The sequence below is a fragment of the Ixodes scapularis genome, unplaced genomic scaffold (assembly GCF_016920785.2).
Source record: "Ixodes scapularis isolate PalLabHiFi unplaced genomic scaffold, ASM1692078v2 PGA_scaffold2__306_contigs__length_199485367, whole genome shotgun sequence".
Lineage (NCBI taxonomy): Eukaryota > Metazoa > Arthropoda > Arachnida > Ixodida > Ixodidae > Ixodes > Ixodes scapularis.
In genome coordinates this window covers 187,331,732-187,346,552 of record NW_024609857.1, presented here as the reverse complement: position 1 = coordinate 187,346,552, position 14,821 = coordinate 187,331,732, and the positions used below count along the sequence as shown (strand labels likewise).

The following is a 14,821-nucleotide window of genomic DNA, read 5'->3' as shown; positions in this document are numbered from 1 at the left end:
TTTCCGGCAGAGGCCGGAAGAGCCTCTGCGGAACCTATTCCCGGCAGAGGCTCTTCGTCAAGTCATGGCACATCCAAACTACCCCGCAAAATATCAATCGGTCGCTTGGCGCTTTACCGTCCACCTACGTCAGCGGGCTCAGCCACATTACGATCGCGAAAATATCACGTCCACCGCCGTAAAAGTTGACCACTTCCTCCTCGCGCACACAGTTGCCCCTGAAGAAGAAACCAAGCAAGTTTCGAAACGTTGGGCTCCTTTTTATTTTTGGTCGGCGTTCCTTCCCCCTCTTCTAATACGAATAATAAAGGCCTAAAATAATCCACTTGTATGTTTTTCATAGTATATGCTAATTATTCACGTTTTTTTCTAAGGATGACATACACGAGCAGGGTAAACAGTGCATAGATAGCTGACAGTCCATCGTGAATTTTAGAGAGAGATTGGGTTGTGTTTGTGTATTATCCATCCATTTCTTACCTTGACTGACAAGAAAATTGAAAATTATGTTTTTAAAATTTGCTCTTGCGAACAGGTGAATCAGCGCATTCCAGTTTGACCTGTGCTCGAGCTCCTTCCGCATTTTTTATTTCTTCCGTCTTTTCTCATTTCTGCGAGTTAAAAGTCTGTGCTTGCATGTGGTCTACGTGTTACTTTCCTTGTCTCCATGACTTTTTGTGAACTATTTATCGAGGTGCTCAGTTAGTACCAGCTCACCACTTACTACAAACATGCAAGAACTAAAAACAATTACAACCCACATCATTCGCAAAAGGCAGTGCCAAATAAAAAAAAGAACAGGGATTGAGTGAGGTATATCCAACACTACCTACACAGAACAAAATATACCTACGATAAACTGGCGAGATTAGTTGAGAATAATTAACCTTGATTCAGAACATGCTTTAAAATTCCCGAGAAGCCTGTAATAAATACTTTATAGTCTATAAACAATATCTAGGAGTAGAATAAATTATATTTCAGAGCTCGACATTTCGCATGGAATTACATAAAGTGCCGCTGACAAAAATTATTTCGCTGGCACACATATTGGCTATCGGGAGTGGTATGCTAGGCATTAATAATCGTCATGGGGTGAATTCATCGCGGCACCAATTTTCGGCACTTCTTTTTTGATTACTTATCGCGAAAATTAAGTCGATTCCAGACGACTGTGCGGCGGAAGCTAGGGGCCTGCTCGATTAATCAATCGCTGCATTTTATTGCTTGGCCCAGCTCTCCGCGCGCAAATACACACAGAGAATCCACCCGTAGTGTAAAACCTATTGGCTTCGCCAATGGAGGGGCAACGCGTTCTTCAAGACATTTTAGTTTACTAGTAAACAATACGGTGGAGGAAGGCAATCAACCTTCCCCCCTTTCCTTTCCGTCTGTGCCCCACCATCTCCCGAAAAGTTCCGGCGCTAGTGATCGGCCTTGGGGGGTACGCAGCCTAAGCTCTGTTTTCTCAACAATAAAGGAGTGCTCTGCATCGAGGAAAACGAGAAGAAAAACAGCCTTCCATAACATCATTCGCGCACATTTAGTAGTACGGGTAAGAGCAAGTGATCTACAGACAGTAACAAGATTTTTGAACGCAGCAAAGAATGATCTAGCCCTAACGAACAAAGAAACCAACTTACTTCAAACGACCGTGCCATAATCTCGGCTGTTGAGCAGATTTGAAGTAGTTCCACGTCTCACAGTCGCTTCCGTCTTTTTCGGACACATTTGAAACTAAGACGAGGTCCACGCATCACGACTAATTGGGAAATCACCTCAACACACAGACAGACACGATAAACGTGCGGAGTGTGGCATGACTGTGGACTCGATGGGATTGCATATGTTGGCTATTATGGATGTCCAGCGACTTTCCGAAAGCTATGTTCGTTTATTTTCAACACGCTTGCAATAAAACAATCAGCAAACCGCATCAAAAGACTATTAGGAGACAGAGTAATAATAAATTATTGAGCATGTCAACATTGCCACAATAATATAAACAGGTCCTTTCCACCTAGCAAAATAAAATACTAAACGAATGCTACAATGCGTCCAAACGAATTCACTAGAGATGTAACCTCCCACAAAGAAAGCGAACCGGTTGCGGGGCTGCGGTCTATCTTTTTATGGCGCTGTGCTGCTGATCTGGTGGTCAATGGCTCAAATCCCAGTAAAGAAAGTTTTTTTTTTTTAGCTGTTTTCTAGTTTCAAATATTTTTAGATATATTTTATATTTTTGCAGTCGTCGGCACCCTACATTGTCGTAAAAATCTTGCAGTAGCTGAAAATAAAAAGTGCGAGCCCACGTTTAAATTTATGCAATGCAGAAACCGTGGCCCTCTTGTTATGTCGGGATGACTCGCTCCCTCCGGGCTAATAGGTGGGTCAGTGTAGTAGGCAAACAGCGCAAGTGCTTTCAACGAAGAAATGAAATTAATAATAGTCGGCACATTCAAAGTAAATTGGGAAAATGTGTAAGTGGTAAAATTGCCAAAGTGATGAATCCGAAGTTCGTCTGAAAGCGGTCAGCTTCACCCACTGCTGAAACGAAAATACCGCTATTTAAGGGGAGTTAGTTCCCCGAGCTCATAGTGCGCTATGTATTAAGCACATCTCTTAATTTTTTGACTTTCGGAAAGTAGCATTTAAGTTTGTTCTGGTAGATCAGTGCTATCCCCCGGGGGCCGCATGGTTTTACGTTTCGAGGTAGCGCTCCGCAGTTCGACATTTTATTAAGCCAAAACGAGTTTTTATTCCCGAAAGTCAAGTACAGTGCGGATAATTAAACTAGCTTTCAGAAACGGTGTCGTTCGGCGTTGTAATATTTGTTTTTTTTTCTGTAGCGTCAAGAAGTCACATTCACAAACCCGGCAGTGTAAACATCCACAACAGACTGGTGTTTCTCGCTTTTTGCGTTTATTTTATATATATTTACGTTTTTTTTTTGTGCGGTATGGTCGTATGACATAAGCTATCGGAAGGTATATATCTCCTGGCTATCTGAACATTTGAAATATTTCTGTTAGATGATCGTAACTAACGCAGAACACAGTCGATTCCTGCCTTAAATATAATATTTTCAGACTCAATTGAAATCACCAATAACATGATCTGAGGAAAGTTATGTACTTCTCGTGGCGTCGTTAGCAATAAACACATCTCTTACTTTTCTAGTTCCTGGAGAGTAATGTTTATTATTGTTTTTTGTAGCTCAAAGCGCGTGCTCATTCCTGCCACGAGTTGTTTTGTTATTTTTTTCTTTCGGAGGCTCCGCTATACCGTTTTTATTTTTTATATGAGCCAAACACGTGCGTATACCGCCGGACCTTAAGTATAGTACATCAAATTAAACTAGGTTCCTGGAAAAGTATCGTTCGGCCTTGTAAAATTTATTTTTCCTGGCGTACGTGGTCAGATTCTCAATATCCCGAATGTGTTTTCCTCACCGCATTCTTTTTTTCTTTCGTTTTCGCGGTAAAACACGTCAGCCTTGCCACGCTGGGATGAAGTACGCTAGCGTCGGCAGTCCTTTACGAAGGATTTATCAACGCAAACATTTCCCCTCGCTATTCATGCTACCCGTGCCACAGTTCGTGAGAATCTCAATGACTTCACTGCATAGTGAAAACGGCAAAAAAAAATGAAAGCCGCTTACAACTCCCTATAACGCCGAATTAGAGCGCAGCTCTTGAGGAGGAGGAGGGAAGGGCACTGGGGGGGGGGGGGGGTTAAACTAACCAGGGGGGGTCACGTTACCTTGGGGTCACGTGACCCCCAATGCCGATGATGTCATCACTGACGTCACTGATGACGTCATCAGTGACGATGACGATGCGGGTACCGATGACGTCATTAGTGACGTCACTGATGACTTCACCAGTGATGATGACGATGACGATGTGAATGTCGGTGACGTCATCAGTGACGTCGCTGATGACGTCATCAGTGATGATGACGATGACGATGCGGATGCCGGTGACGACATCAGTGACGTCACTGATGACGTCATCAGTGATGATGACGATGACAATGCGGATGTCGGTGACGTCATCAGTGATGATGACGATGACGATGTGGATGCCGGTGACGTCACCAGTGATGATGACGATGACGATGTGGATGCCGGTGACGTCATCAGTGATGATGACGATGACGATGTGGATGCCGGTGACGTCATCAGTGATGATGACGATGACGATGCGGATGCCGGTGACGTCATCAGTGATGATGACGATGACGATGTGGATGCCGGTGACGTCATCAGTGATGATGACGATGACGATGTGGATGCCGGTGACGTCATCAGTGATGATGACGATGACGATGCGGATGCCGGTGACGTCATCAGTGATGACGATGACGATGTGGATGCCGGTGACGTCATCAGTGATGATGACGATGACGATGTGGATGCCGGTGACGTCATCAGTGATGATGACGATGACGATGTGGATGCCGGTGACGTCATCAGTGACGATGACGTCATCGGGGGGTCACGCGACATCGGCGGGGGTCACGTGACCTCGAGGAGGGGGCCACGTGACCTCAGGGGAGTCACGTGACTTCGGGGGGTCACGTGACCCCCCACGAGGTCACGTGACCTTGGTGGGGGGCTCGCGCGGTGCATTATGGGACATTTCCCATGATGCACCGCGCGGTTACGCCGACGCCGACGGCGACGCCGCTCAAGCCGGAAACGGGCCCCTAAGAGCTGCGCTCTAAAAATAAAACGATGTCGGTCAGTAAATGGAACTTCCACGGCGGGGCTCGCCAGCGTGAAGAGCACACCTCAGATTCCGGCCAGTTACTGAACTTCCATGCAAATACTGGCCATCAAAGACAGCGAAACACCGATGCCGGCCAGTTACTGAACTTCCATGCAAATACTGGCTATCAAAGACAGCAAAATACCGATGCCGGCCAGTTACTGGAACCTCCATGGAAGGACTGGCCAGCAAAGACAGCACAAACACGATGCCGGCCAGTCACTCTAACCTCTGCTGAACTGGCCAGTGAGTAAGATGTAACCCCGACGCCGGCCGGGGGCTGTAGCTCACCGGCGCCCATGGCCAGGCGCCGCTATCCTCTTACAGGACCGGTAGGCGTAGTCCCGATACCGGCCGACGCGGTGTGCTACCTGGGTACATGCATTTTACTCACGAAAATCTGCTTGCTTTCTGTTTTTCAGTCTGTCTCCATATTTTGTCATTTTAAAACATGTCCTTTTTTAAACTTAGTCACTAATCTGCTGCAGGATGATCGCATTTGTTCATGTATACTCGTCAATGTACTAGCTGTTTCTCTTGTTTTGTTGTGGTTCATTCAATATATGTAAAACAAAACCTAACAAGAGTCCACATAAGTCATGTCCTGCATCTAATTTGTCTGTTTTCTATAACCATATACTGTGATACTGATACCCGTTTAGAACGAACCCACGTACAGTGAATTGTTGTCGATATTGAACTCACAAAAAATTGGAATAAAATGCAGGTAAAAATTACTTTTTATAACGAACAACATATTGGCTATATTGAACTTTTCCTCCTCGGGAAGGATCCAAAAACGGGCAAACAATCGCCTTCTAGCCCGTCCCCTTCCTCCCCCCTCCCCACCCCCCCCCCCCCCAAAAAAAAAAAAGTTGGAACGAACAAATATTCCAAAAGCTCAAGTTGCGAACATAATTGAGCGATGAGAAGGGGAGAAAGCTAAAAAAAAAAAATACATTGTGCACGCTCGCACAGAACAAAACAAGAACTCTTCATCCCAAAACGGTTGCTTACGAAGAGAAGCGATTCAGAAAGGGAGATAAGCTAAAAAATAAACTCTGCACGCATGTAAAAAAATGACACTTTTTAGCGCGTTGTTACAACGCGGAAATGAAGAGATGAGAAGGAAGAGAAGCTCTCGCCTAACAACGAACGCGTCGTGGAAGTTCGTTGTAAATTGTGTTTGCTGTATCGAAATACTTGTATATCGAACGGATCGTAGCGTTTCCTGCTATTTGTTATAAACGAATTTCACTGTACATTTAATGCTCTGCATTTTGGCAATATGATTTTTCGCTAGAATACAGAACACACAAGACTGATAAGGTCAGAACACAGAACACGAAACTGAAAACTTCGGAGCAATGTTGACATAACGTATTAACTCGTGAGTATTAGAAGTCCATTTCGAACAAAAACACGCGTGGTCGACGTCGTCGGCGTTGTCTTTTCTGCACTGGGGTGAGTGAAGTAATTAAAAAAAAGACTTACAAAGAAGTTATATTTTGCATGACTTCTGTAGAATATATCTTGAGGCGCACATCCACAGGCTTCCCATAGGCCTCACACATGTCCCGTGTAGCAACACACAACACTCCCATAGCGTGTGGCATCCCTACAGCAGACCGGACAATGTCGTACTCGTCCCATAGGATGCGAGGCTGTATCCCCACAGGCTGCGGGGCACCTACAGACACCACAGAATTTCCCTCATGTCCCATAAAAGCCAGGGTTCTATCCCCACAGACTCTGTAGGTTACCTAAAAAAAACCACAGGCTGTGTGGGGTATGCAAAGGATCCCCCACTGGCTGTGTGGGTTACACAAAGGAGCCCTTACAGGCCGTGTGGGTTACCCAAAGGACCCCACACAGTAACCCACATGCCCCATATGCCCATAGGCTTGACCCCACAGAGATTTTAGGACATCCATACAACCCCATGGGTATCCCATAGAGACCCCTAGGACCCCTCACAAATTTTCTGTGGGTGCTCCATGGGCATTTGGACCAGGGAAAGCCATAGCGCTGACATTTCTGCGTCACCAGCGGAGGAAAAAGCCGGACACGGATCGCAAACGAGTGCGGTGTCAATGCTCGGCTTCGAATCAAGTTTGAGCTGAACGTTGGCGCCATCGATGTGCACATTCGGTGATCAGCGTTAACCTTCGCTGAATGACTACATCTCTAAGAGCACTACGGCCTTGTTATCTAGGAGGTGCTGCTGTGGCTCCACACAAGCTGTGCGACATTCGTATTGGTCGGAAGGGCTGACGTCAACACGCCTCACCCTCTCACTCTCTCCCCACCGCCGTGGTGATATATTAGGTGCTGAAACACTCTATATCCTCACCACCCCACTCACTGTGCGACGGCATGCATGACGCTGACAAACGGACGCACGGAAACACACCAGCGATGTTTCGAAAAAAACGAGCGTTCAACCCTTACAAAAGAACTGTGGTCCTTTACTCTTGAAAGGCAATTAAAAAGACACCAGAAGATATAAAAGGCAATCGATTTTCATCTGACTTTCGCTAGCTTTTCTATTGACTTTCTTTTGAATATTGGTCCACTTTTCATTACACAAAGTATACGGAACTTCTGTCGTCTCCCAGGTGCTCTTTGTGGGCTTTTATATAGAAAGGCTAAGGCTTTTCAACTGAAAAGCTATACTTTTCAATTGAGAAACTACAGCCGTATAAAACAAAAACAAAAATGTGCAGCTTAGCTATTCATTCAGCAAAGTTTTGGAAAACTACTACCGCTTTCCACTCGGGTCCAAATTGGCTGCTGCAAAAATAAAGTAAAAGAAAAACAATTTTTTTTTTCGTTTTTTTTATTATTTTGTATTTTGTTAATAAAGGTGTCTCTGCGGTATTCGGGAAAAATGCTCCAAAAGCCGGCAGACATCATCATTAAAATAAGATCACCGACATGACACAAGAGGAAGAACAATGCCATTTGATATAATTACATTACTGAAGATGCGGAAAGTATCTTGAGTAGTTACAAAGCAAATAAAGGTTCAGCCTCAAGCCAACGCTATTTATCACGGATATCCGTATAAGCTCTGTGGAAAGGGCCGCGGTTTTTGTTACACACGGATGCGTCCGTGCGGACGAACCACGATTCTATGAGTTTCCGGGACCCCCATCTCTCTTCCCTCGCCAAGGTCGTCACGGTCGGAAAGTCAAGGGAATGTCCCATTGCCCACGTATTGTCCACTAGTTCAGTCTTCAGTCGGTATTTGAAAGCACTGCCATAGCGTCCTCTATAATCACAAAGCCTGGCGGTTCGATGACGGAGCCACAGTGTGCCCGGTCGCAGATTTGGAGCGCGAGGATCTGGTAGCACAGAGCATTTCTCGGGAAGTCTAGTATGAAGCGCACAGCTTTTGCAGCGGGGAGGACCAGAAACATGGTTTTCAAACCCGACGAGAAAGGAAGCGGTAACCCGAGGAACGCGAGAAGCACGAGTGCCACGAGCGGACATTCCATCACTTGGGGAAAATTATGTTTCGGCGTCTAGCCGCAGCGGGGCGCCCGTTACATGACTCTTGTCTGTCAGTCTACCTTTCCAGTTTGGGCGGCCACGTCACGTGATGATCTGCCAGTCTTTGTCAGTATAGAGGGGCCTATGGCACTACACATCCCACAACTACACTTTGGAAACGAACACAAGCGCAAACACCACAAAGCCCTGAACACCTGAATCACAGTCCCGTTGACTGCTGCAGAGCCTTATATAGACTACATATTGAAGGTAACCATTTGGCCGGTGACCACCTCAGCACTTATTAAGGTTCCAAGTGTCCGATCTTGTTCTCGGGAGTCTGTCAAAAATAAACAGTGTTTTGAAATTCATGGACGACGCCTCGTACTATAAAGCATTGGTACAGTTAACAATATTTCGGCGCAGTCGCTAAAACATCATCCATAAAAAACGGCTCCTACAAGAAATGTTGTCGCTTTTCTGCATAGCACCACTGAAAATGAAGCGAGTAAAGGCAGTTTCTCCGCTTCAAAATAGTTATTTTGCTTCTCGTTCACTAGTTGATTCGTTCAATACGGTGATTAAAATTACTATCTTCACATAAAAAGGGAGAACCGCAGGGCGTGTCTTTCGAACGCCTGGCCTCCAACACACTCCGCACGCCTTCCGTCGTGCTTTGACTGCATGCGCGCTCTAGGTGCACAAACACCGAAGCGTTTTCAAGGGTAGTAGGCTCGCGCTGAATACGGCACAACTAAAGCTCCTCCCTTCTGTTCTCACCTTGCCAGAGTATTGAGAAACTTCGTGATTTTGGTATATAGTATATGTTCAATAAACGCCCAACAGAATGTCGGCCGCTTTTCTTTTGACACTGGCTTCATAAAGTCAACTCACCATTTTCAACAAGAAGTAAATAGAACACCTGAAGTCATTCTGATGACACTGTCAACAGGAGGTCGGTAAAAAAAAAAGATCAACGTAAAGTTAATAGAAAGTCAACAGAATTTCTTTTGATTCAGGCTGAAGAATATCGTCAAAGAAGTTAAAACACAAAATTAACAAACTGTCTGTTAAAAATGTCAACAAGAAGCGAAAGTCAAAAGAAAGTAATCAAATTAAACGAGAAGTCGTCACTTTTTCAATATAATATCAAAAATCATTTTTCTAGGGTAATGGTTACGCATTCGAATGTCGTGCCGTAAGGCGCGTTGGTTCGTTTCCGTTAGAAGGGCGTCTTCCCTTGCGCTTTGCGCTAGGCTGGTCGTATTTTCAACCTTCTGACGAGCGATAACCTGCCAGACAATAGTCTGTCAGGCGCTATCAGCAGATTTCAGCATACGTCAATAAGCGCGAAGTTGAAGCACGTGAATTCGTTTTTTCAAAATCAGTGTTGACTCGGAAACGGATACGAAGGAAGTTGAATCCACAAGAATCTCCGCCCTTCATCAAAAGGTTTAACCACAACAAAAAAATATGGTTCAATTGGTTGTTCATATATGACGCTTTCAGCCGAAAAATTTTGGCAGTCTGAGTTAAGTAGGCAGTGAGAGGGAATACATTGAAAACTCGAAACGAGTATACTCGTGATTATAATGCAATTAAATGCAAAGTGGCAAGCGAGCTGGACAGTAATGATGAAAATAATCCCTGGAGAAGGGGAACAAGAGGGACAAGGGACAAACATAAATCTCCAAACACAGCTAGGTGACTGGTGAGCGACCGAAAAAATCCGCCTGGTCCGGGTATCGAACCCGGGACCTCTCCATTAAAAGTGGAGCGCTCTACCAACTGAGCTAACCAGGGGTTAGACGTCAGTAGAACAAACGGGTTTTATCTGCTGCCACTAGTCTAACACCAACAAGGGTGAAGCTTGCAATTTAATGTTATAAATATAATGCAATTAAATGCAAAGGGGCAAGCGAGCTGGACAATAATGATGAAAATAAACCCTGGAGAAGGGGAACAAGAGGGACAAGGGACAAACATAAATCTCCAAACACAGCTAGGTGACTGGTGAGCGACCGAAAAAATCCGCCTGGTCCGGGTATCGAACCCGGGACCTCTCCATTACAAGTGGAGCGCTCTGCCAACTGAGCTAACCAGGGGTTAGACGTCAGTAGAGCAAACGGGTTTTATCAGCTGCCACTAGTCTAACACCAACAAGGGTGAAGCTAGCAATTTAATGTTATAATTATAATGCAATTAAATGCAAAGGGGCAAGCGAGCTGCCCCTTTCATCATTATACTCGTGTGCGGCCGGGGGGATGCCGGGAAGCGCGCCCGAGTATACTCGGACATGGCACTCAAAGGTTAAAGGTCACTGGCAACCCCAAGATCAATACGATTTGTTTTCGCCTCTAAACCACTTCGAAAACGCGTGGCAAGACAACAAAAACAAATCCTCACGAAAGAAAACAAAATATTATGGCGTTTCGAAGAGTTCCTCAAATCTTGTGTCTTCCTCCCCTAATTTAAATTCCTCTACGTTTCTTTTTTTTTTCAGACGAAATTGGCGAAGAAAATTTTAAAACATTAAAAAGTATCGCAAGTTCTGTGTCTGTAATAATCATTATTGTCATTCATGAAGTACGTTTTGTTGCTTTTTTTTTTTTACGACGACTGTGAAACCGCCACAAGGCTCACTTCGAAAAAACAAAAAAAAAAAATCAGACACCAGAAGTGTTAATAAAGAAACATCGTTCGTATCCTAGCTTTATCTTTCACACTTCCGATATGGCGTGATACTGGAAACTTCGTCGGAAAGGCGACACGTTTCAGTTTAGGTAGGAATCCAACTACTAACTATTTGGATGCACTGAGCTTTTTCTCATAGACCTTGTCAACAAAGTGGAGAGAAAAAATCAGGAGATCAGGGTGTCTGAGGCAGGCTATTCTAGCTGTTCCTAGGGGTTGCAGCCAACCACGCATTATTTTGTGCTTCATCATTTGAACAACTTGTGTAGCACGGCGCTTTTATATCTGGTAGTACTGGTGCAGAACTTCACGCAGTATCAATGCGACATCGCCCCTTACGTCGCTCACCATGCACTGCTACACGCCATATTTTTCCTTGCCTTTTTAAAGATCGTTTTAGATCAACTAACACTACCAGACAAGATTTACTGGAAATTGACGGGTCGTCTGTGCCGATTTTCCTAGGTAGGGCTGTGAAACTGCTGTGGATAAAAACACAACAACAACAAACAACAGCTGTGAAATGAGCGACCACCCAGTCCAGGCTCTCAGGAAGAAAAAAGAAGTCGTTATCTCGTGCTTTCTTTTTGAGCTGTCCGCACGCGTCTCGTGCCAGCCATGTCGGATGTGGGTTACTCAACAATCACGACATTTTTTTCTTTTTTCAAAGCAGGGCAATTTACAACATACACAAAACATGTAACCAAGTTTAAACACATCACAGAGTAATTTGCAGTATATACAAACCATCTGATCAAGTTTAAACACATCAGAGTAATTTACAATATGTACAAAACATCTCGTAAAGTTTAAATACCACATTAGTTGTCCAACAACAACTCGCACAATAAAAGTATATGGTGCAAAGCAAAGGTCACGTGCGACTTACGTGCGAGAGTTTGAGAACCTCAGGAATGTGCTTACCAGTGCGGTTATCGCATACCCATGCACCGGCGAGTTCCTGACAGATTTCGAGCAGGCATTGATCGCAGGACTGCAGGCAGAGTATCCTGCGGCATCCCATTGAGGGTGTCATTTTCATTTCACTCAACTCGTGTGGGCTGCTGTACAAAGAGCCGTTCTGCAGATGATTACACGCAGAATAGCGCTTTAAGATAGCGCATAAGGAAGTTGGTGGTGCTGGCATTTGTACCAGCGTGTGATGTTCCGCGTGCTTGGGTGCACCTACGTCTAGCAGGGACTTCTCTCCGTGTCGCCGGCGTTGTGAATGTGATTGACAATTATGGCGGCACGTGGATAAATGGTAACTTTGCACTCCAGTAATGAAACCAGAATGGCAACAGGGGTTCACGGACTAGAAACAACAACAAATCATGGCATGGAAAAAATGAAAGCCGTTTACAACTCCCTGTAACGCCGAATTAGAGCGCAGCTCTTGAGGAGGAGGAGGGAAGGGTACTAAGGGGGTTGGTCAAGTGACCTCGGGGGGCGGAGGGTCACGTGACCTTGTGGGAGTCAAGTGACCTTGTGGGAGTCACGTGACCTTGGGGGTCATGTGACCTTGTGGGAGTCACGTGGCCTTGTGGGAGTCACGTGACCTTGGGGAGTCACGTGATGTCGGGGGGGGGGGGGGGGGGGTCACGTGACCTGGGGCCACGTGACGATGCCGATGACGTCATCAGTGACGTCACTGATGACGCCATCAGTGATGATGATGATGACGATGCGGGTGCCGGTGACGTCATCAGTGACGTCCCTGATGACGTCATCACTGGTGATGACGATGACGATGCGGATGCCGGTGACGTCATCAGTGGCGATGACGTCAACCGGGGGTCACGTGACCTCGGGGGGTATCCCCAGGTCACGTGACCCCGGGGGGGTCACGTGACCTGGATAACCATCGTGACCCTCGTGAGGGTAACCCTAGCAACCCTTGTGAGGGCAACTCTCGTGACCCTCGTGAGGGTAACTCTCGTGACCCTCGTGAGGGTAACTCGCGTGACCCTCGTGAGGGTAACTCTCGTGACCCTCGTGAGGGTAACTCTCATAACCCTCGTGACCCCCGTGAGGGTAACCCTCGTGAAAGTAACCCTTTTGAGGGTAACTAACCCTCGCAACCCTCGTGAGGGTTACGAGGGTAAGTAAACCTCGTGAGGGTAACCCTCGTGAAGGTAACCCTCTTGAGGGTAACTAACCCTCGTAACACTCGTGAGGGTTACGAGGGTAAGTGGCCCTCGTGATCCTCGTAAGGGTAACCCTCATGAGATTAACCCTCGTAACCCTCGTAACCCACACGAGGGTTACGAGGGTTGCGGTTACACCGACGGCGACGGCGACGGCGACGCCGACGGCGCCGCCGACGCCGCTCAAGCCGGGAACGGGCGCCTAAGAGCTGCGCTCTAAAATTAACGCCATGTCCAGGAGGGCGCACGCTAACACTTATTCCTTCGTTGACATTATCAAGAAGAATGAGGCGCTGATTAGGATCTCCCTGCAGCAACTGGCAAATGGCGGTGCCGCGCGTAGCCCAGGCTAAAAGTGGGAAAACAAACACCGGGAACTTTGTGAGCTGGAGGGGCAGCTTGTTAATGGCAGCATCTCCCTTTTTGACTTTCTATGGAGGGCGAAGGCATTCTCTGACTGTTGAATGGTCCGGGTTTTGTTGCTGCGGTCATTCTAAATAGTTTAATCAATTGCCATAGTGTTTAGGGAATTGTAAATGATTTCCTGCGTTGATAACGCTTGTGAGAAGAAAGCTCGACAATTAGGCTTGACCGAGCATGGATTCGGATTAAGGCGCGATGACTCATTCTGCGGCCAAAAAAGTTTTGTACTATGCATCTCGAGAAGAGCCGTTTAGCAGCTGGATGTTTAGCAATATGGTTTGAATGGCATAATGCTTTTCTAATCGCTTGTTCCGTGACGGTATGAAACACAATATAGTTCTGTGAACATATTTCGAATGGAATGGATGCTATGCAGAAGGGTTAAAATTATCCATCCGGGAGTGGGCACAGGATCGTTGGCCGCTCCCTGCTGGTAGTGCTCTTGAATGGTAGTGGTGGCGCTTTGTGTGCGACGAATTGCACAGTAAGGCGGGAGACCCGCCTCAGCCGCTGCTTTGTGATGCTCCCCGTGCGGGCGGTAAGCCATCGCCCCTTTGCCTTGGTGTGGAACATGAAACTAGGTGTTCGCATCGGTGCACACTGGCACAGGTAGGCCAAAAAAAAGGATCGATGAACATGTTTGAATTGTAATAATGTGTACAATGGCGACTATGGCGGGATTTTTGCTTGTTTCTGTGCTTGTGTTGTTTTAGATCCGGCTATTTTTTCTCATATAACAGTTGCTCTAGAGTAGCCGGCACTGTTATTAACAGTGCTGAAATCGCCATTAATTTTTGTTTATTAACGCAAAAAGAGAGAGATTGGTTGAAATGCCAAAAGCACACTAAAGATGACACGTAAATTTTCAAACAATATGTTTAAACGATACGAGTTGAAGCGCAAAGTAATTGTTTTGAGACTGAGTTTAATTAAATAATAAAGATGTAAATGAGAGCGGGTTAAGCCGAGAAAGGCATAAGGAAGGAAAATTTAAAGCGGATAGAGCGCTATGGGAATGGTTTGAAATACGGTGTTCAAAGGGGAACGGATACAAATGAGACGGCTCCAAAAGAGAAAGGGTCGAAACGCGAAAGGTTAAAGCGCAAAGATTGGTTCAAATGAAAAGGGGTTCCAATGAACCGGGTACGAATAAGAAAGGGTTGAATCGTTAACGGTTAAATAGCGAAGGGTGTTTTGCGAGTGGGTTCAAACGAGAAGGGTTCAAATAAGAATGGGTTGTTTCGAGATACACTCATGCTCGGACGCACTTGAATAGATGCACCTGAGTGA

General features: G+C 45.9%; 1 non-coding gene across 1 annotated transcript; it reads right to left on the bottom strand.

Moving 5' to 3' along the window:
* Positions 1-9,997: 9,997 nt before the first annotated feature.
* Positions 9,998-10,070, bottom strand: Trnak-uuu. Its single transcript has one exon. It is a non-coding gene; the product is annotated as a tRNA-Lys (tRNA).
* Between the last annotated feature and the right edge of the window lie 4,751 nt (positions 10,071-14,821).